The 24,477-nt window shown below is 40.6% G+C and overlaps 1 protein-coding gene across 5 annotated transcripts in view; it reads right to left on the bottom strand.

The window, feature by feature from the left end:
• The window catches only part of mcu (mitochondrial calcium uniporter), a 188,275-nt gene that overhangs the window by 96,627 nt on the left and 67,171 nt on the right, over nucleotides 1-24,477 (bottom strand). The gene's annotated exons all lie outside the window — the stretch shown is intronic.

Below are 24,477 nucleotides of genomic sequence, written 5' to 3' on the forward strand. Positions count from 1 at the left end.
TCTATGGCGTACAGTTGAGGGAGCAGGCTTGGCCTCTATGTACAAAGGGGGCTTCTGATCACGTTACAGCCCCTCAACGTTGCACTGGACATACTGCTACAATGAAAGCAAGAGGTGTAAGAAGCAGTCCACATGGAGTGCAAATGCTGACACGGGACTACTGGGTATACAGCCTGTTTCTGTTCCCCCACCACCCAGGCCATGCCCTCTTCACTCTACTACCATTGGGGAAAAGATGCAGAAGCCGGAAGACAAGCTTTCAATGGCACAAGGACAGCTTCTTCTCCACTGCCATCAGATCCACGAATGAACAATGAACCGCAGACACAATCTTACTTTGTCTTTTTCTTGCACTATTTTTATTTATTTTATAAAATGGATTATTTAAATGTTTACACTGTGATGCATTTTGTGACTTTCATGACAACTTCTAATACAAAACAAAATAAAACAAAAGTCTGGAGACACTGTGGTTGAAATAAAAACAATCCTGGAGAAACTCAGCAGGTCGATGTACTTTTTCTAGCAATGAAGATACATAACCAACGTTTTGGGCTTGATGAAGGGCTCACACCCAAAACATTGGTTATGTATCTTTATCTTTGCTCGATAAAATACACTGCTTGATCAGCATTCTGAAGAACATTTAAAATGTTGTTAATGACAATGAAACCAAGGTTGAAACCAAGGCGGCGCATTGACACACCAACTCTGGTCACACCCTGTAATCCAATGCAGAACACCATCAGACATACAAACACACATTACTGCATTCATTGCAGTCAGATTCAATAGAAATAATCCTAACTTAACGCAGTTGGAACACGTACTATTTCATTCCATGATTCTGTAACAGGAGTCATGTTAAACAGATTTGGGATCCTTTGAGGTCAGCTATTCTCAGTTTTTTTTTGGCTATGGCACCTTTTGGAATCTGCTCAAAGTTTATGGGCCCCTTTCCCTGTGACACAGTCAGGTTTAGTTGGTTTCTTCTGTATTTCCCTCCTAACGATGCATACTGTATTTTGCAAGGTGAAGAGAAAACAAGGCTTGTACGTCAATGTGTCCCTGTTGAGAATGGCTGCTTGAGGCAATTCCAAAATCAAATTAACATTGTACGTGTTTTAGTGATTGTTATAAAAATCAAGAGCATAAAAGGAGAACTTAATGGAAGTCCACAAAAACCTTTGCAGGATATATTCAAAATAGATTTCAACTCTGCTGAATAACAGCTCATTTTCAGTCACCCATATGAGTGCAGAGGAAAACCTAACTACTTATTTGACACCACATCTCAAGCTATTCCACTGAAAATAAATTTCTTAATATCCAGTGTAGTTGTGCAAGTGAGCAGAGTATGCTTTTGGAAAAAGCCTGTTAGTGCAGTGGTAACAAAAATAGATAACTGTATTAAGTATCATCGGAATGCAAGCAATGAAATTCCAACAAGATAGAATGTTGGTACTTCATCAGATACTTGGATTCGTGAAAATAAATGTGGAATTCCCAGTGATCTCAGTTCAGGGAAGAACGAAGCATCAGGAAGCTCCTCTTCTTTCCACCTGTAGCAATAATGGGATGCAAGAGGGTGCTGAGGCTTCCTGATCATGTGGGAGCTTGGGTTGCTGAGGGCTTAGACTGCAGTATATGTGGCTGCGTGAGCAATGGAGGCAAATCCACAGGCACTCGTGGGGTAGGGGGTGGAATTCTCATTTGTTTTTTTTTCTCTGACTGCAAGAGGTGGCTGGCAATTTCTGGTGAGGGCAAATCAATCTGTCTGACTGCAGGCAAAATGCAATTTCATGTAGTATTCCATGATAATAACGGAACCTTGACTGCACAGGGTACCATCATTCCATGCATTCAAATCATATCGGAATGCTCCCTCTGTGCAATACTCAGCACAGTCTTAATTTAAGCAGTTTCCCATGCTGGCACTGCTTGTTCTACAGTCTATACATGACAAATAAAGCCACGCACGAGCCTTATATGAACTCTGAGCTCAAGAGTTCTTTGAAACTAAATTCCTCACTGCAAGATTCTGCAAATAGTAACAAGAAGCCCAACAATATTTGTATCAAGAATTGAGGGACGTATGTGAGAAAGTGAAAAGGTTTTGGGAAGATCTAAATCAGATATTAAATAAAATCACAAAAAAAAAACAAACCAAAAAATCCAGAGATCTTTCTTCTAAGTAATATAAGAAGAGTTAGGCCTCAAACTGGATGAAGCGCAAAAAAGATTTATTATGATAGCCTTAGCTGTCGCAAAAAAATGTATAATGTCAACTTGGAAATCAGAAGAGAGCCTGAGAGTACAGCAATAGTACATGGAAATGAATAAATGTATTCCATTGGAAAAATAACATACAATTTAAAAAATAAAGTCACATTATGTGAACAAATTTGGGAACTGTACATGGAACATAACAGAGAGGGCTTGCCTTGGACCTCCATCCCCTAAAATGATAAGACGACAAAATGACTTGAACCAGTGTGTAAAAGTAGATGACACATTTTTCTTGTTTATTTTTCATTGTTTGATGACATTGTTTAATGGTTTTATTGTATTGTATATGTTGAATGTTTATTGGTTTTGGAGGGGGGTGGAAAGGGGGAGAAAATGCCACTGTGTATATTTAAGAGGGAAATGTTTGTATGTATTTTGGTTGATATGGTTCACAGTGTGAAAAATAAAAAAATATAAAAAAAGAATTGAGGGACGTTTCAGTTGGGAAGAGTCCCCTTGTTCCATTTCGAAGCATTGCAATGGGAGGAGGGAGGGGGGAGATTTTTGGCTTAACATCTCATGTAAAGACATCAACTATGCTCAATATGTATCTTATAGATTGAACTTCAAATAAATGGGAAAGGGGGTGAGGGAGAGAGGGAAAGGAGGGGGGAAAAGGGGGAGAAAATGACACTGTATATAGTCAAGAGAAAAAATGTCTGTATGTATCTTGGTCAATATGGTTTATAGTGTGAAAAATAAAAAAATTTAAAAAAACTATGCTCAATATTTTGCTGAATTATTTAAATTGTAGGTAGTTCTCAAATGCTAGGATCAGGGTGGGAATATTTAAAGTTTCATGGTTCATACAGTTGTAAAAATACAGTAAAGCCCATGATACAAGCAACCAGGAAAACAATCATGGTAAATAAATAAGTAAAAAATACGGAGGTTTAAAATTGGCACACCTCACTGTTACTTCGCCAAGCATGCAACCTCAAGAAAATTCACTTAACTGGCATCTATCAATCCCCTTAGGTGATATCATGGGTTTAACTGTCCTTCTTATTCAATGTCTATGTTTGTAATGGAGATGAGGAGAACTCAGAATGAAGAACATACTCTGAAATGAAGCACAAAATTAAAAGTTTCCATATCTTTGACTCAAAGAGTGCCAATCATTCTTTCAAGTTTGAACAGGCTACTCATCTTAAAAACTCAGGTGAATCATCACTTTTCCACAGAATACATTCTCTCCTGGTTCCTGAGACACAATTTGCTTTCTGAAAAGTAATTTACTAAACACAAAAGATCTTTGAGATGTGAAGAGCTCTTCTAAATAATGGCTGCTTTTGTCCAATCTTCCAAATGTACTTCAAGATCTATTCGGTCTAAAGCCAGGAGCTCATTACTCCAAGTCGGTGCACAACAATATAGGCCCTAGTTTCTAATGATAACATTGCCTGCAAATACTCTACAACCACTGTCATGTGTTTGTCACAAGCAAAAATAAACAGCTAGGAAGCTTTCGCATGAAAGGGAAAACAGACACTGTGGCTTCCAGTAGCATTCGGCTTTTCTGTGCCTCTAAACTTTTCTTGCAGTTAACTGTATGGATAGAAGTTAAGGATCCCAGCTCCTGCATATCCCATTGATAGATGGACTATCAGACCCCAAAGGCCAGAACTATCCCAAACAGGTGTTCAGTTCTTTGCTGTAATATGAGATCTGTCCCTCATATTCAATGAAATAAAAGTGTTTTTAGTCAGGGCATCAAGGGTCATGGGGAGAAAGCCAGGGAGTGGGGCTGAATGGGAGAATGATTAGAATGGCAGAGCAGACTCAATGGGCCTACTTCTGCTCCTATATCTTGTGATCAATATGAGTGACCCCATTTCCTTATACACTTCACCTTTTGTCTATGTTGTGACCCATCCATTACATCAGCTCGCTAATAGAAGGCTGCTGGTTCAAATCCTTCTTTAATTCGCAAAACGACGAATTTCGTGATATGTTCACGAGCGCAGAGCCCTGCAAAAAGTAGTGGTCACAGCCCAGGACATCAGAGGCAAACCCCTTCCACTATCGAGAACAATCTACAGGGAGAGCAGCAGCAATCATCAAGGATCCACACCACCCCACTGCTACCAGCTAGGAGTGCCAATGATGAGAAACATGAAAGCATGTTGTAAGTAACCCCAATTTTTTGCTATAGCCACAAGTGGTAATTCTCCCTCACCTGAAGGACAAAGAATCCCAGGGTTATAGGTGATGTCATGTCTGTGGCACTGATGATAAATCTGAAATATGAAAAATCTAACAACCAATTCTGATTCTAATACGTGCACGGTGATTTGAAAGAGACAAAAGAACAAAGATTGTGTGCAGTCTCCCCAGAACATCTAAATCATCGTACAATACTAGTAGACGAAAAGGAAATTGTCCCACACTCATTTTTTGTTTATGGCTGCTCACCGTGCAAAGATAGCTGGGCCACTGCAGACTCCATAGCGATTGTGATATCCGGAGGATGGGATGGTACCATCGCTAATCATTCCTTCTGGAGGCATAATATCTTTTGAACAATACAAACAGTTGAAACAAGAAGCCCAGCTTGAATGGACCTCATTATTACATCAAAGCATTTTTTCCCCCACATATTCCCTGAATGTAAGCATTCATCACGGATTGTCCTTGAAATGGAGCATTCGCTTTCAATGGGGGGAAAAAAAGTCTTATGACCAGATCAGGTGGGAATAACAGACTTCCTTTCCACGCAGATTTCTACCTCAGCCTAGTAATTGTATAGGCACGTGCCTGGTATATTCCTGTGATTAATTTGATTGCCTGAAGATTTTCCCGCAAACCCCCACCCCAAATTATGGTGATATTTGAATTTAAAATCAGATCATGAGCCTCTAATCACCAGACCAGGAACGTTATCCCACTTACAACTACTGCCAACTCCTCAAAGAGAATTACAATCAGTGAAGCACTCTGGATGTGGCCACTATTGTGCAGGAATAAACAAGCACAGAATTTCAAGTCTGAAAAATATTTTTCCCCCAAACATAAGCAACATACACTCTTAAAGAACTGGTTTTGGTTAGTGATGGTACTTCTACAGGGTGTTGATATAGGTATACAAGAGTTATGGTTTGCTGGCAAAACATGGAACATAGAAACCTACTGCACACTACAGGGTCTTTGGCCCACAGTGTTGTCCTGTCCAAATAACCTACTTTAACAACTGGCTGGAATTTCTCAACTCCACAACCCTCCATTTTTTCGTCACTTCCATGTACCTATCTAATAGTCACTGAAAAGATCTTATTGTACCTGCCTCCACCACGATTGCAGGCTGTGTATCCCATATACCCAACACTCTGTGTGGAAAAACTGAGTTTCTTGCATCCACCCCCTTTGTACTTACCCCCAAGCACCTTAAAACTATGCCATTTCATCCTTGGGGAAAAGCCTCTGGCCGTTCACATGACCTATGTATCCCAACATCTTGTATATCCAAGATGAACTACAAATTTCATCTCAATAAGCATTGGTGATGATAACATCTAGTTAGAGGTTAAAAAAAATGATAGATCTAATGTACAACACCTCCAATTGGATGAGGAAGGCTCAATGAGTCAAATGTGATTTTCTCTAATTTCAGATTTTATCACTGACAAAAATTTATTTTTCACCTCTCAACTGGTTTTCAAACACTTATCCAAGCCCCTGTAAAAGATGCAATGGTTGGTGCCTCGATAACAGCTTATAATAAAGCCTGTCACGTTCCAATTGCTTTTACATCAGTGCATACTGCAGCAAAGTTCACAGACACTGCAGTCCTTTGACCAAAGTGGTGTGTGTCTCTGTTGAAGGTAGCTTGGCTTCCCAGCCAGTTAATTATTTGAGCAAAAAAAATGTCAAAAGGTGTTTCAACCCATTGAGTTTCTATGTAATCAGCAATCTTATTCCAGTCAGTGCATGGAAAAGAAAGACTATCAATGAGAAAAAATACCGTTTATAATTTTAAAAATATTTAGACATACAGAACTGTCATGGGACAACTTGACACGACGAGTCAGTGCCGCCCTATTTACACCCATTAACCTACACCCCCAATACTTTTTTTGAAGGGTGGGAGGAAACCGGAGCCCCTGGAGAAAACCCACGCAGACACAAGGAGAATGTACAAACTCTTTACAGACACAGTACGATTCAAACCCTGATTCGGTCACGATTGTTGGTGCTGCAAAGTCATTGCACTAACAGCTTTACTTGAAGATTTTTAAAAATGACAATGGCCTTTGGAACATCAAAACCAAAGAGGCAACAGAATAAATTAATCTGCATCAGACTTTATTGTCATAAACATGTCATGAAATTAGTTGCTTTGTGATGGCATCAGTGCAAAGATTTACATAAACCACCTTACAAAATGAATAAAAATAGTGCAAGTAAAATAAAAAGTCAAAGTGAGGCAGCGTCTGGGGTTCATTTAGGAATCTGATGGCAGAGGGGAAGAAGCTGCCCTTGTGTCACTCAGTGCTTGTCTTCAGGCTCCTGTACCTCCTTCCCAATGGCAACAGGGTGAATGAGTGGTGGAGGTCCTTGAGGTTAGAAGCTGCATTCTTAAGACATCACCTCTTTATAGATGTCCTCAATGGAGTGAAGACTGATGCCCATGATGTCACAGGCCAGGTTAACAACCCACTGGAATTTTTTCTTGTCCTGAGCATTGGCACCTCTGCACCAGTCAGTGATGCAACCAGCCAGAATGCCCTCCACAGTTCACCAATAGAAGTTTTTGAGAGTCTTCGGTGACATAACGAATCTCCTCAAACTCCTCACAAAGTATAGCCACTCTGTTCATGATTTCATCAACATGGAGGCTCCAGGACAGATCCTTGGAGAAGTTGACACCCAGGACTTTGAAATGTGTGCAAGATTTAAAAAAAACAAGTTTGGTGAAAACAACTGGAGCCCATCAGACCAGGATTACCAGCACCAAGGTGGATATTAACACAACAGGCTGAACTCCATTATCAACAATCACAATGTGAACCCTGATTTGTCAGCTCACAAGATCAGTGCAAGATGACTATAGGGACATAAACCAGGATTTAAATGGGGTTAAGTATGGTTCCTATGAATGGTAAAACTAAACAAAAATGGGAACAAGATTTAAATATAAAGATAAAAAAGGAAACATGGGAGAAGTTATGCTCTGGAACGATGAGAAATACAATAAATACGAGGCTGCGTATGATACAATATAATTGGTTACACAGACTATACATTACACCGCAAAAGTTAAATAAATGGGACCCAACAGTATCTGATAGATGTTTTCGATGTAAAAAAGAAAGGGGAACAACAATTCATGCAATCTGGACATGTGAGAGAGTAGAAAAATTTTGGGATGATCTCAATCAGATATTAAATAAAATAACAGAAAACAATATACCAAAGAATCCAGAGATCTTTCTCCTAAGTAACATAAAAAATAAAGAATTTGGAATTGACTTGGAGGATGCACAAAAAAGATTTGTTAAGATAGCCCTAGCCGTAGCAAAAAAATGTATTATGTCAACCTGGAAATTGGAAGATAATTTGAAAATACAACAATGGTATATAGAAATGAATAAATGTATTCCATTAGAAAAAATAACATATAGTTTAAGAAATAATATTGAAATATTCGAACAAGTATGGGAGCCTTACATTAAATACAATAGCGAAAACCTACCGGGAACAAACATTACCTAAGTTGATGGAAGGAGAAGAAAAGAAAAGAATGGACTCAGTAGAATTTCTGGTGTATTTTTGTTGAATGACAACATTGTCTAACTGAATTAATGCAACCTAGATTGTATAACTAAAATGGATGAGGGGGGGGGGGGATGGGGGGGTGGCTTGGGAGGAGGGAGGGGGGAGGGAGAAAAAGTCACTGTAAATGTGTGGAAAAGAAAAAGTGTATATCATGGCTATTGTGATTTATGGTGTGAAAAATAAAAAATTTAAAAAAAAAAAAAGTATGGTTCCTATGGAAAAACAGAGCAACCTGTAAACATAATACAATGGAATTTTTTGATCATATTGATCCCTATTCAAAGTTCTTTTAATTCACAATGTTAAAATTTGGCATCATTTTTCATATTTTGATTTCCTGAAGTACTAAGTTTGAAAGGTCTGAATTAACCAATAAAGGTCGCTGTGAACCAATTAGTAGCAAGTATCTGTGCAAAAAAAATTAATTGCATTGGAAAATCTACTTTTAGACCCTGACAAATTAGAGGCCTACTCTGTACTAATTTTTTTTAAATCCTAGGCAATTTTCCAAAAGTTCCTTAAAATCCAAATGATTGCAAAGTTAACTTGAATGACAGCAAAAGGCACAACTTTCAAGCTCAAAGACAGCCTTTCCAAGAGAAAAGTTATGGATTTTGTACATATTGTGGACCCATCCCATCCATAATTGTCTGGTTAGTGAGAACACAATGCTGGAGAAAGTCATCAGGTCAAACAGTGTATCTTATATAGCAAGGATAAAGATACATAACCAACATTTCAGGCTTGAGCTCTACTGTTTGACCTGCTGAGTTCCTCCAGCATTGCTTTTACTATTGCACCACAGTACTTCCACAAGGAACCCAACCAACATTCAGAGCTGGGCCCATCTTAAAGTGTGCACCACACAACATATTGCTCTGCAGTTATTTTAGTCTCTACCAAGTTCATTTGTAACCTTTGGCTCAGTTTCAGCAATAGAATTAAACAGGGACGACATTCAGGGCCAGATGACAGTTTGTGGTTGAAGATCATGCCTGGTCTTATGTACAAACAGAACCAGAATCAGGCATGGAGAACTGCCCTATATAGATCATCCCAGTCTGTACTCGCATAGCAATCTGAAAGGAGACAACTTTCCCACTGAACTAAACCAAATCCTCATCTGCTCCAAATCCTTATCAAGTATTCATGGCCGGAGAGCAGCCAAGCATTTTCTCCAGCAAGGCAGCCAATCTTCATCTTTCCTCATCTGACCATTATCACACTGTTGCTCGTTGGATCTTGCTGCACACAAATCATTAGTTTCCAACGCGTTTTAGAGTTCCAAACCCTAAAATCACCTTCTAAATATTATCTCCGTCTCACTATAACGTCACCCCTGGACACCTCACTAATGAATATTCACATTCAAGGTTGTCCTTACACAGGACATGTTCAGGCTTTTGATCTAAAATACAAGAGTCTGAGTAGAGAAGGTTGCCTTACTTTTACCAGCACGGTAACAGGCCCTTCTGGCCCACAAGCCCATGCTGCCTAAATGCCCCATTAAACCTAAAACCCCATAAGATTTTAAGGGTTGGAGGAAACCAGAGCACTCGGAGGAAACCCACGCAGACCCAGGGAGAACGTACAAACTCCTTACAGACAGCGTCGGATTCAAACTCGGATCATTGGCGCTGCAACAGCATTTGCTCTCACCACTACATTAATGGTGCCACTTGGTTTGGTGTGATGCAGAATCAGCTGGGAGGAATCAGGATATGTCACTCCGCTGAAATACTGATATGAACCACCAATATTGAATGGAATGGAAATAAATGAGCCCAGGAATACAAAAAGTCTGAAAAAGGAAAATAAAATCTCCAACCATTAAAAAAAAAGGAAATGCCTTTCAAATATTCTTAGTTTAAAAAGAATTCTGAAACTACAAACTACTTGTGCTTTAATATCTTTGGCTTGGCTTCGCGGACGAAGATTTATGGAGGGGGTAAAAAGTCCACGTCAGCTGCAGGCTCGTTTGTGGCTGACCAGTCCGATGCGGGACAGGCAGACACGATTGCAGCGGTTGCAAGGGAAAATTGGTTGGTTGGGGTTGGGTGTTGGGTTTTTCCTCCTTTGCCTTTTGTCAGTGAGGTGGGCTCTGCGGTCTTCTTCAAAGGAGGCTGCTGCCCGCCAAACTGTGAGGCGCCAAGATGCACGGTTTGAGGCGTTATCAGCCCACTGGCGGTGGTCAATGTGGCAGGCACCAAGAGATTTCTTTAGGCAGTCCTTGTACCTTTTCTTTGGTGCACCTCTGTCACGGTGGCCAGTGGAGAGCTCGCCATATAATACGATCTTGGGAAGGCGATGGTCCTCCATTCTGGAGACGTGACCCATCCAGCGCAGCTGGATCTTCAGCAGCGTGGACTCGATGCTGTCGACCTCTGCCATCTCGAGTACCTCGACGTTAGGGGTGTGAGCGCTCCAATGGATGTTGAGGATGGAGCGGAGACAACGCTGGTGGAAGCGTTCTAGGGGCCGTAGGTGGTGCCGGTAGAGGACCCATGATTCGGAGCCAAACAGGAGTGTGGGTATGACAACGGCTCTGTATACGCTTATCTTTGTGAGGTTTTTCAGTTGGTTGTTTTTCCAGACTCTTTTGTGTAGTCTTCCAAAGGCGCTATTTGCCTTGGCGAGTCTGTTGTCTATCTCATTGTCGATCCTTGCATCTGATGAAATGGTGCAGCCGAGATAGGTAAACTGGTTGACCGTTTTGAGTTTTGTGTGCCCGATGGAGATGTGGGGGGGCTGATAGTCATGGTGGGGAGCTGGCTGATGGAGGACCTCAGTTTTCTTCAGGCTGACTTCCAGGCCAAACATTTTGGCAGTTTCCGCAAAGCAGGACGTCAAGCGCTGAAGAGCTGGCTCTGAATGGGCAACTAAAGCGGCATCATCTGCAAAGAGTAGTTCAGTGTTTAAAATAGAAACTATATTTTTGATGGTAGTAATATTTTAAGTCAATACAAATAACAATTTTAATGTTCAGTTTGTACAGCACTGTAGAAAGTCTACTGCACCTCCATAAAATGTCTATATGATTGCCTCCTCTGTGGCTTTTCTCTTCAAATGTTTACCTTACTTCTCAAAATGTCAAAACTAACTTGATTCTGATGGTAATTTATAATAATGCTTTCAAATTGGACTCAAAAGAATATTTTTCTCACCTCGGTTTCCCCTTTCAACCTGTTTTTATCCATCATCTTTCTCCATTGAAACATTTCCATCCGCTAACCTTTGCTCCAACAAATTTGATTTTTTTTCTCATCCCTGGCCAATGAATCTGCATGTTGCAACTTGGCTTCAACGTCCTCTTTCAAAGGGAATGAAAGAAAATCATACCGACAGCAGACCAACAATATACATCGGTTATAAATATTTTAAAGCTTTGGTAACGTAAAAGGTCATTTTCTTTTTTTTTCTGCGGCATTTTACAGGTTCACTGCAGAACTTCCACTGGAGCTGTTGAGAGTTAAGTGTACAAAGATTAGAGAACAAGTTTCTAATTTACCTCTTCCTCCCGACCCCAAAGAACACACCTAACCCCCCCACCATCCTAGCACTCTTCTGTATACTGCCTCAAGTTTGAGAGCAGGAAAACAAATGTTCAAACCCACTCTCAATGTGATTCTTCGCTGGACTCAGTTGCTGCAATCATGAAAGTTGCTGTTGTCAGAATTTTTAAAAGGGAGTTCCCCAAACCACAACTATTTTTATTGCACAAACATCTCATTCATTTATACTGTGGCCCTGTACAATTGACTCTCTGATTACCCTTTATTGAATATCACATTTGTATGCCTGCCTGATGGTAGCTTTATGCAATGTACCAAATCTCAACCTTCAATCTGCACAGGCTGTTGCTAAGCATAGCAATGCAACCAGCAAGATGTCAGGTGCTCAACTGTTCATGAATGAAAGCATACTATTTCATCTCTCACCTTCTGGTGCTAACATCTGTGGGGTTACTACAAATTATTTAACTTGACAGTCTTCATACTTTTGTAGCTGGAGAAATAATCTGCCCTTAGTTAAATTGATGGTTCCAGAACCTTTTGTGAAAATTGTCTTTCTTGCCCATCTAGATTATTCCAAGAGCATAGACAGGGTGAAGGAGATGATGAAGCCTTTTTAAATACTTTTTTTTGAACCTCTTAGTCCTTCCAAAAGTACTCCCACAGTATTGTTGGGAAGGGAACTCCAGGGTACTGATAATGACCACATTGATGAAACATTCATGTATTCCTACATCAGTGGAGTGCACAATTTAGAAGGAAGGACATGAGTGATGGTATTTGAGAACTAGACCAGGGAGCACAGTTGGTTTAGCAGTTAGGGCAGCAGGTTTGGCAAAGCAGTTAGCACAAAGCCTTTACAATGCTAGTGATCGAGACTGGGGATCGAATCCCATGCTGTCTGTAAGGAGTTTGTACGTTCTCCCCATGTCTGCGTGGGTTTTCCCCAGCGGCTCAGCTTTCTCTCACCATTCAATATGTACAGGGGGAGGTTTAATTGGGTATAAATTGGGTGGCATGGACTCATGGGCTGAAATGGCCTGTTTCCATGCTGAATGTCTACATTTTAAAAAAGTTAAATAAGTAAATTGCCAGATTAGTAATCCAGAACACCGGCATAAATCAGATTGGTGATTTAAAAATAATGAGATAAAGCTGGAATTCAGTCAGTAATGGTGACAGATTATTTTGTGCCATTCAAGAAAGTTAATTTGCAGGGTTTTTTTAAAAATTAATTCATGATTCTAGACCAGGCAACGTGGGTTACTTTTCACCTCATTAAAATATTATGGGAAACCATTCAGTATAAGCAGTAATTATGAATGAGTAATAAACGCTGGCCTTGTCTCAACATCCGTGCTATGAACACATTTCCAAATTTCAGGGTAGTGAGGAAGCTGCAGTGGGGAATTACCTGGGAGCAAAGGACAAGAATGGGACCAGATATAACCTGTTATTGGAAATTTGAAGGTCATGTCGCATTATTGATCACACACAACTTACAATCTGACACTTTGATGCTATGTTGGCACTTAGTTCTGTGCCTACATTGAGAGAGTGGTCTTAATTTCCATACAATGAACAGCAACCGCTTGCATTAATGTCATATTTTAGAGCAGCCATTCTCAACAAGGTTAATATGGACACCTTGGGGCCAAAGCACATTTTAGGGGGGGAGGCTACAGATTGAAATCATAATTTTTTTTAACGTAGTCAGTGGGAGGGAAGTACAGAAGAAACCAACTAAACTACACTGTTTAACAGAGAAGGGGGCCTTTAAACTTTGAGCAGAATCCGAAGGGGGCCATTGCTAAATAAAAGGTTGAGAATGGGGGCTTAAAAGCAACAAGACAGCCCAAGTCATTCTCAACTAACTCAATCCACAAAATGGGTGATTGAAATAAGTGAAGAATCAGGCACAAGATGAGGAGATTCAACAACTCTGAACCTGTGGTCTTGAGCAAATTGAGGAACAGTCACCAAATATGGAATAAAGAATCCCAGGGCGACACAGAGCCCTGCTTTGAAAGGTATGCAGAGATCTTAAGTTTTTCCAACCAGAGGGTAAATTTTTTGCCACAGGTTGTTGTGTCCGTCAAGTCATTGGGTCCATTTAAAAAAAAGTGTAAGCATCTCTGAGGATCTGTCCTGGAGCATCCATGTTGATGCAATCACGAAGAAGGCTCGCCAATGGCTATACTTTGTGAGGTGTCTAAGGAAATTCAACATGTCACCAAAGACGCTTCAAGACTTCTACAGGTGTACACTGTGGAGAGCATTCTGACTATTTGCATCACTGTCTGGTTCAGAGGTGCCAACACTCAGGACAGACAAGCAAAAACTCCAGAGGGTTGTTAACTTGGTCTGTGACACGACAGATTTGGTGATCCTCCTGACCACAAGGCAGCATTGGAGACAGAATGTCCCACCTTGGGTTAGATGCACAAAATGGACATGTCCCACAAGGTCGTGAGTTGATAATAAGTGCAAAAGAACCCACAACACAAGGAACATCACAAGAGGCACCATCGAGGACATCTACAAGAGGCGGTGTCTTAAGAAAGAAGCCTCTATCCTCAAAGAGCACAGCACCCAGGCCAGGCCCTCTTCAATCTGTTACCATTAGAGGGGGAGTCACGTGATGGAGTAGTGGCCGGACAGTGAACTCCAGCCCTCTCCAGAAAAGTCAGAAAAAACAAAGCAAAACACAAAGGCACAAAAATAAAAATCAAAGTAAAGTGAATATAAAGGTGGAAAGAAGATGGCGACGAAAAAAGAAAAGTCGAAACCAATGGTAAGAAGAGAGGAAGAGAAGACAACGGAAGATGAAGGAAAAGGCCTTACCTGTTCGAAGAGGCCCGCGGTGGAGAGAGAAACCCGCTCCCTCAGGTCAGTAGAAAGTGGACTACAAAAATGGCTCGCTGAGCCGAGTAAAAGTGCGCAACCGCGCATGCAAAAAAACACACCGACGTGAGGGGTGACCAGCTGGGGAGTCGATCTCCACAGCCGGCAACGACAGCTGCAGAACACCTGCAGCAAGAGGAGAACATAGAAGACAGCGAAAACAAGAAAGAAGAGAAGAAAAGGGCAACAAAGAAACAACAGATGGCCAACCCAGAGGAAGAAGAGGAAGAGGAAGAGTACAGTGAAATAGAAGAAGAAGGGAAAGGCAAGATAAAGGATATACTTTCTCTTATTAAAGAATACATGGAGTCATTTAAAGAATGGCAAGCGCAAGAATTTAATGATTTAAGAAGAAGAATAAACAATACAGAAGAGAAAATGAATAAAATAGATATGACCTTATCAGAAATGGGAAAAAGAATGGACAAGGTGCAAGAACAAGAAGCAGGAGTAGAAATGGAGGTAGAGGACTTAAAAAAGAAATTAGAGGAATCTAATAAAAAAGTTAAAGAGACACAAGAACTGATAGCTCAGAAAATAGATATAATGGAAAATTATAACAGAAGAAATAACATAAAGATAGTGGGCCTTAAGGAAGATGAAGAAGGCAAGAATATGAGAGAGTTTATAAAAGATTGGATCCCTAGGATCCTAGGATGTCCAGAACTACAACAAGAAATGGAAATAGAAAGGGCACATAGAGCATTGGCCTTTAAACCACAATCACAACAAAAGCCAAGATCTGCTTTAGTAAAATTCCTAAGATATACTACAAGAGAAAAGGTACTGGAGAAAACAATGGAGAAAGTAAGAGAGGACAACAAGCCACTGGAGTACAAAGGGCGAAAAAATTTTATTTATCCAGATATAAGTTTTGAACTCCTGAAGAAGAGAAAGGAGTTCAATACAGCAAAGGCGATTTTATGGAAGAAAGGGTATACATTTATACTAAAGCATCCAGCGGTATTGAAAATATTTATTCCAGGACAACAAAACAGACTATTCTCGGATCCAGAGGAAGCACGAAAATTTGCAGAACAATTACAAAATAGACTGAGAGATGAAGACGTGTAACGAGAGTACAAAAGACTGCAAACTAAAAAGACATAAGTTTTGAACTCCTGAAGAAGAGGAAGGAGTTCAAAACATCGAAAACGATCTTATAGAAAAAAAAACTATTCTCGGATCCAGAGGAAGCAAGGAAATTTGCAGAACAACTACAAAACAAACAGAGAGATGAAGACATGTAATAAGAGTAAAAATGACCACGATTTATATGTATGTGGGTAAAGAGGTATATGTGTGTATATGTATAATGTGCATACATGAATGTATCCGTATTTAGAGGAAAAAAAATAGTATAGACAAGAATTAATAAGGGAAGGAAAAGGAATAGAGGGAATAAGGAGGGAATAAAAGAGTGACCTTTGTCACATATGTAAAGTGAAATCTTTTCTGGGGGGGCTGGGTGGGGGGGTGTTACGGTCACTGCAAAATCAGCTGACGCTTGCGAGTGAATTCGCAAATCCAAATGGAGAGGGGAGATGTGGTTGTCCGACAAGGGATAAAGGACAACTCAGGAGGGGAAGGGGGGATTGGGGCAAAAGAAGTTTTAAATAGGAGAATAAGGAAAATGTTTGATGTTTTAGGAATGTTGTCTTATAAAGGATTCAAAACAAGAAAACAGAAATGGATAAGAAGGAAAGGTAATGATGGAGAAACGGAAAGGGAAAATAAACAAAGTATAAAATGGCTATGTTGAACTATATGACTTTAAATATTAATGGAATACATAACCAAATTAAAAGGAAGAAACCGCCAAATTTACTGAAAAAAGAAAAAATTGATATAGCATTTGTGCAAGAAACACATTTAACTGAATTGGAGCATAAGAAATTAAAGAGAGATTGGGTAGGACACGTAACAGCAGCATCGTATAATTCAAAAGCAAGAGGAGTAGCTATATTAATTAGTAAAAATGTGCCATTTAAAATAGAAGAGGAAATAATAGATCCAGCAGGGAGATATGTAATGATAAAATGTCAGATATATTCGGAGTTTTGGAATCTACTCAATGTATATTCACCTAATGAAGAAGATCAAAAGTTTATGCAAGATATCTTTTTGAAGATAGCAGATACGCAAGGGAACATATTAATAGGAGGGGATTTCAACCTGAATTTGGATTCAAATATGGACAAAACTGGGAAAAAAATTAACAGAAAGAACAAAGTAACCAAATTTATAATTAAATCGATGGAAGAAATGCAACTTTTGGATATATGGAGGAAACAACACCCAAAGGAAAAGGAATATTCATATTACTCGGCTAGACATAAAACATACTCAAGAATAGACCTATTTTTGTTATCAGCTCGTATGCAAGATAGAGTAAAAAAAACAGAATATAAAGCTAGAATACTATCGGACCATTCACCCTTAATATTGACAGTAAAGTTAGAGGACATCCCTCCAAGAATGTATAGATGGAGATTAAACCCCATGTTACTTAAAAGGCAGGATTTTAGAGAATTTATTGAAAAACAAATTAAAATGTATTTTGAAATAAATACGGAATCAGTGGAAGATAAGTTTATACTATGGGATGCAATGAAAGCATTCATTAGAGGGCAAATAATAAGTTATGTAACCAAGATGAAGAAGGACTATAATCAGGAAACAGAGCAGTTGGAAAGGGAAATAGTAAATATAGAAAAAGAATTAGTAATGAAGGAAGATATTACTAAAGGAAGAGAATTGGCGGATAAAAAAATAAAATATGAAACACTACAAACATATAAGGTGGAGAAAAATATAATGAAGACAAAACAGAAATATTATGAACTAGGTGAAAAAACGCACAAAATCCTAGCATGGCAGCTTAAGACAGAACAAGCTAAGAAAATGGTATTGGCATCAAGGAAAAAAGACAAACAAATTACATATAATCCAAAAGAAATTAAGGAAAACTTTAGAGAATTCTATGAACAATTATACCGAACTGAAAACGAAGGGAAAGAAGGGAAAATAGATGAATTTCTAACTAAAATTGAACTACCAAAACTACAAATAGAGGAACAAAATAAATTAACAGACAATCTGTTACCATTAGGGAAAAAGTGCAGGAGCCTAGGGATGAGCACTCAGTGGGACAGGGCAGCTTCTTTCCCCCACTCATCAGATTACTGAATGAACAATAAACCACAGGCACTTCCTTACTTAATGCAAGAAAAAAAAATTGACTTTTTATTTATTTTGAAACGGGGTTTAGAGGAACGTTTGCACAGTGATGCTGCCGCAAAACAATGTATTTCATCGCATGTTCATGACTGTGAGATTGATACGCACTTAATTAACCAGGGCATCAAAGGATAGAGGAAGAAGACCAGACAGTAGGGTTTCCCTGTAATCAGCTCATGATTAAATGGAAAGACAGTCTGGATGGGCTGAACAGACTACATTTCTGATCATGTGTCTTATGGTCTTATTTACCAAATATCAGAGATAAGGCAATGTGATGGGTTTGACAATTTAAAGCACAATATCATCAGTTGGATTTTTAAGGAAAATAACAAGTTGCCATCTTGTTTGAATATAAGAGTGGCTTTTAATACTGCACTTAAAATTAAATTGTATTGCCATTGAAGAATCTTCTTTTATGATATGGTACACGTCCTATAGAAAAGACAGAAAGTTAGGAAGAGTAGGTGGGGGTAGCTCTGTTGGTAAGAAATGAAATTCAGGCATTTGAAAGGAAAGACATTGAAACAGGTGGAGTAGAGTCTGTTTGGATAGAATTAAGAAATTGCAAAGGCATGAGGACCATAATGGGGGTCATTTACAGGCCTCCAAAAAGTAGCTCAGATATCGGTAGAAGAATAAATCAGGAATTAAGAGTGGCATGTCAAAGTGGTAGCAATACGGTAGTTATGGGGGACTTCAACATGAAGGTGGACTGGGATAATCAGATGGGGGCAGGAACACAAGAGAGTGAATTTATTGAATGTTTACGAAATACTTTCTTGGAGCAGCTAGTGGAGGAACCTACCAGGGGGAAGTCGATTCTGGACTTGGTGCTGTGCAGCGACGCAGAGTTAATAAGTGACCTCTATGTAGGGGAGCCATTAGGGAATAGTGACCATGGTATGGTTACTTTTGAGCTGCAATTAGAAAGGGAAAAAGAAAGGAAGTCGGAAGCATCTGTACTGCAGTTAAATAAAGGGGATTATGCAGCTATGAGGGAGGAGCTAGCCAAAATAAAATGGAAAGATACACTAGCTGGGAGGACAACTGGGGAAAAATGGCAGGTATTTTTGGACATTTTTCACAGGATTCAGGACAATTTATTCCAAAGTGGAGGAAAGGCTCTAGGAGATGCAAATGGCAGCCGTGGCTAACTAATGAAATCAAGTGCAATATCAAATCCAAAGGGAGTAAGTATAAGATAGCGAAACGGAATGGGAAGTTAGAGGATTGGGAAACCTTCAAAAAGCATCAGAGGGTAACTAAGAAAGTCATAAGAGAGGGGAAAATGAAGTACGAGAGAAAATTAGCAAATAATATAATGGAGGATAGCAAAAGCTTTTTTAAATATGTGAAGAGGAAGAAATTGGTTCAGTCCAAAATTGGTCCATTAAGAATGGAAAAGGGTGGAATTATTACCGGAAACAAGGAGATGGCTGAGGAATTTAACAAATAGTTTGCAACTGTCTTTACCAAGGAGGATATAGGTTATGGTCAGTTAGGGGGTAGTGGTCATGCGGTATCAAGAGACTTGGGGAACTTTCCTGGGGAAGTAGGGGATCTAATGGATATCCGGATCCAGAAGCAGGAGGTTGTGAGTAAATTGTTGGGACTGAGGGCTGATAAATCCGCAGGGCCTGATGGGCTGCATCCCAGGGTGCTTAAAGAAGTTGTTATGGAAATTGTGGAGGCACTGGTCGACATTTTCCAAAGTTCCATAGATTCGGGGGAGTTCCCTGAGGATTGGAGAGTGGCTGATGTGGTGCCGATTTTTAAGAAGGGAGGGAGGGAGAAAACGGGAAATTATAGACCGGTCAGCCTGACGTCAGTGGTGGGGAAGATATTGGAATCTATCATAAAAGGAGAAATAGCAGAACACTTAGTCAGTAATAATAGTATAAGGGCTAGTCAGCATGGATTCCTTAAGGGTAAGTCATGCTTGACTAACCTTCTGGAATTTTTCGAGGATGTGACAAAGAGGGTGGACTTGGGAGAGCCAGTGGATGTGGTGTATTTGGACTTCCAGAAGGCCTTTGATAAGGTACCGCACGGGAGACTAGTGGGCAAGATCAGGGAGCATGGTATTGGAGGTAAGGTGCTGACATGGATAGGAAATTGGTTAAGAAATAGGAAACAAAGGGTTGGAGTAAGCAGGTCTTTTTCAGGATGGCAGGATGTGACGAGTGGAGTGCCGCAGGGATCGGTATTGGGTCCTCAGTTGTTTGTAATTTATGTAAATGATTTGGATGAGGGGATTATTAATAACATGAGCAAATTTGCAGACGACACTAAACTGGGTGGCGGTGTGAGGAGGATGTCAGGAAAATGCAGAGGGACTTGGACAGGTTGGGGGAGTGGGCTGCTGAATGGAAGATGACGTTCAATGTGAGCAAATGTGAGGTTATCCATTTTGGGGGCAATAATAGGAAAGCTGAGTATTATTTAAATGGAGACAAGCTAGGGCACACATGTCAAACTCTGGCCCGCGGGCCAAATTTGGCCCGCGATATAATTATATTTGGCCCACAAGATCATTTCAAAAATGTATTAGAGGTGGCCCGCCCTGCAGCGAGAGCCGATGCTGTTTTTTGGTAATGTCACCCCCACCATCCTCCCCCTTCATTGCACATCCTTCCCCATTGTAACACGAGAAATTGTAACACGAGAAGTCTGTCGATGTAATCAGCCGGCAAGCCAGTTGGAAGGCTCCCCGCACAACCAGTCACTTCTCCCACCTGTCGAGCGGTGCGGCGGATGTGCAAGCGCCTGTGATTTCCTGTCGGCGCGACAGGCATGGCAGGCTGCACACGGCCCCCGGGCAGCGCGAGCCCCGCGCGACTGGCACCGGACAGCCCTTCCACAGCGCGAGCGCACTTCTCCCGGTCGCCACGGCCTTCAGCGCTTGCACCCGCGCGGACCCCAGGGACGGGTGGTTCGGCCCTGCACATGAAGAGAGAGATGGTGGCTGTCTGCAAAGGCTGATCGGCAGCGCGCTGGGCCTGAGTGGGTGGGTAAGCAGGGGTGGGCAGAGGGTGTAGGTGAGGAGTAATGGGCAGGGGAAGTTATGGTGGTGCGAGGGGCAGTTAGAGGGAGGGATGAGTAGAATGAGGGGTGGATAGGGAAGAGGTAAAAGGGGAGGGGCAGGTAGGGGAGGGGTGATTAGAGGGTGAGAGACGGGTAGAAGGGAGGAACAGGTTGAGGCGAGAGGCAGTAGAGGGGCGTGTATAGGATGGGGTGGGTAGAGGCAGAGCGAGTGGAGTGAGGGGTGAGTAGAGGTTGGGTAAAGGACTGCTCAGGTAGAGGGATGGTGGGTCGAGGGTGAATAGAGGCCTAGAGGCTGAGGAGTGAGCAGGAAATGCTGAGTCCTGATGCAGGCCAAAATGGACACAGCCTGTTAATGCTGACTACATCTCCACAGGGACCAAATATGTTTCCCTCAGGTCAAGCAAAGGGTGAACTTGAGCTACCTACTCCTGACCTGTAACATTATCCTCCTAAAGTTATATCCTAAAGTTTAACATTACATATGTTGAAAGAAGAGAAAACATGCAGATGTTGTTGAAAATTTTCAATAAATATTTAGTTCAGCCCTCGACTTAGTCCAAGTTTTTAATTTTGGCCCTCCGTGAATTTGAGTTTGACACCCCTGAGCTAGGGAGTGGGGAGGTGCAAATGGATCTGGGTGTACTTGTTCACCGGTCACTGAAGGCTAACATGCAGGTTCAGAAAGCTGTGAAGAAGGCAAATGGCATGTTGGCTTTCATAAAGAGGGGATTGGAGTATAGGAACAGAGACGCCCTTCTGCAGTTGTACAGGGCCCTGGTGAGACCCCACCTGGAATATTGCGTCCAGTTTTGGTCTCCAATTTTGAGTAAGGACATACTAGCTATAGAGGGTGTGCAGCGCAGATTTACAAGGTTAGTTCCAGGGATGGCAGGGTTGACATATGCTGAAAGGCTAGAAAAACTGGACTTGTATCCGATGGAGTTTAGAAGGATGAGGAGGGACATGATTGAGGTATACAAAATTATCAGGAGGATAGAGAAGGTGAAGTCGGATTACTTGTTCCCAATGATGGGGGAGACGAGGACTAGAGGGCATAGTTTAAGAATACAGGGTAGGCCCTTTAGGACGGAGATGAGAAAACATTTTTTTACCCAGAGAAGTGTGAATCTGTGGAATGCTCTGCCACAGAGGGTGCTAGAGGCAGATTCGCTGATTATGTTCAAAAGAGAGTTAGATAAGACTCTAGTGGGCAAAGGAGTTAAGGGTTATGGGGATAAGGCTGGAAAGGGGTACTGATAGTAGTGATCAGCCATGATCTGTAAAATGGCGGTGCTGGCTCAACGGGCCAAAGGGCCTACTCCAGCTCCTATTGTCTATTGTCTATAGTCAATTCCTTCTGCAGACTTGAACTTGAAAACTTGTTATTTAATTATTTTCAAATGCGATTGCATTTCCAGACAATAACCCCAGTCAATGTTACAATCAAGCATTATTAAATCTTATAGACTCCTGTGGTGACAATGCAGTCTTGGTTAAAAACCTCACTCTAAAATAAAGGCAAATAAAGAGCAATGTTCAAATATTAAGGCCCCTCCCCACCCCCCAATAAAGGACAAATTAAAAAGACTGGCTTAAGGACTAAGAGGAATAAAATCTCTCTTCCAGTCATGCCAGGTACAGTGGGGCAGATGATGATACTCCTGCACAACACAGGTTTCTAGCTCCAAAATACTTCTGCTCATGTTTGGCCATATGAAATCTGTATTGGTCTGTGAAATCATTGCAATTCTGGTGCATGATTTCACACGAAAGTCTGCAGACACCGAGAATGAAGAAAAAACACTATGCTGGAGATGAAAGGCTAAAACCTGAAACGCTGGGTTATTGTTGTTTTATAAAGTTAACAGTTTGACCTGCTAAATTTCTCTGCCATTGTGTTTTTTTAGTTTTTTGTACAGTAAGCGAAGTCACGAATGGGGCGACATCAGCTGATACATTCACTCAAAGCTGGCAAACATACTGCTGCCAATATACAACATTTTCAGGCGTAAAATGGCTGCCATAAGCAGTAAAAAGAAAATATTCATCCATGGATTGACGTCAATGGGGACACATTCACCATCTTCAATAATAGAATTGAACCATATCCCCATGAAAATTAATGACATGATTATAACTGTATGCCTCACCGTCAAATATTGTGTGTTCACAACTGACCAGAGACCCAACTGGACTAATCGCTCAAAGATTGTGGCACCAAGAGCAGATCAGAGGGTGTTTACTCACCCGTTGACAACAAAAAGCCTTGCCAGCAATCAAAGAACAAGTCAAGGCCATGGCAAAAATGCTCCCCACTTGTCTGGAAGACGAGAACTTTTGTCCTGAATGGTGTTGAGCTTCCTGAATTTAAAACAACCAGAACACACACACGCCACCACTAATAAGAGTTGGATGTAGTGACACCTTCTACAAAATACACTCACCAAGGCTATTTTCACAACATCTAAACTAACAGATGTTACCAACATGGTCTCTATTGCCACTTCTGCAGCCGCATAAACTCCTGTTTGATTCATCGGCAACACCAGCTCCAAACCTCAACACGATCAGAAAGCCTTCAGTGCCCAAGGCCCTTCTTGCCCTAAGCATCCTCTCGAATACTGGGTCCCATTCCCACAAGCCAGACTCCAGCAGCCCATGGAGGTCACCTGCAGCCTGTGTGGGTCCTATTGCCCCCACTCCTCCAGAGCACCAAGGAAACCATGTCAATATACAGGATAGAGATCACAAATCTGGTTGGGTCAATTCAGAACAACAATCTTGGTCTTAACGCCAAGACCACCCAGAAGCTTCTGATGGATTTTAGGAAGGGGAGGTAAAGGCTCTCACACCCATCTTCATTGATGGAACAGCAGAGGAGAGGATTAATATCAAGTTCCTTGGGGCCAACATATCAGAGGACCTTTCCTGAAGTCAGCACATTAAATGCAAAAATATCACATCAACATCTCTACTTTCTAAGGTCAGAGGAGATTTATCATGTCAAGATATTCCTCATGTGTTCTGTAAAAGGTTTATCTAACTCTTGTCTGTCTTCTTGATTCAACTGTGGCAAGTTAATATTTTCTAAGAAAGAATCTATTGCGTCTCCAGTTACATCTTTACATTCCGAAGTATACAATTGTTTATAGAAATTACAAAATTCCTCATTAATCTCCTTTTGATTAAAAGTAATACCTGATTTCTTTCTAATCGCTGGTATAATCCTAGATAATTGTTCCTTTTTTAATTGCCATGAAAAAACTTTATGAGCTTTCTCACCCCATTCATAAAACTTATGCTTAGTTCGATTCATTAAACATTCAAACCGATATGTTTGTAATTCATTATATTTAAATTTTAAATTAGTTAACTGATTCTTTTGCGTTTCAGTAGCATGTTTTTGAAATTCTTTTTCAGTAGCAGTTATCTTTTCCTCCAAGTCTTCAATCTCTTTAATTCTCTCCTTCTTTACTTTAGAGGCATAACTGATAATTTGGCCTCGCAAAAAAGCTTTCATTGCATCCCATAAAACAAAATGACTAGAAACAGAATTACAGTTAATACCAATAAAAATTTCAATTTGCTGTTTTAAAAAACTAATAAATTCTGGTTTTTCCAATAGCATAGTATTAAATCTCCATCTTGAAGCTTTCTGAACATCTTGTGAACTCAAATATTCTAATAATAATAGTGAATGATCCGAAAC

This window comes from Narcine bancroftii, chromosome 6, assembly GCF_036971445.1.
Source record: "Narcine bancroftii isolate sNarBan1 chromosome 6, sNarBan1.hap1, whole genome shotgun sequence".
NCBI lineage: Eukaryota > Metazoa > Chordata > Chondrichthyes > Torpediniformes > Narcinidae > Narcine > Narcine bancroftii.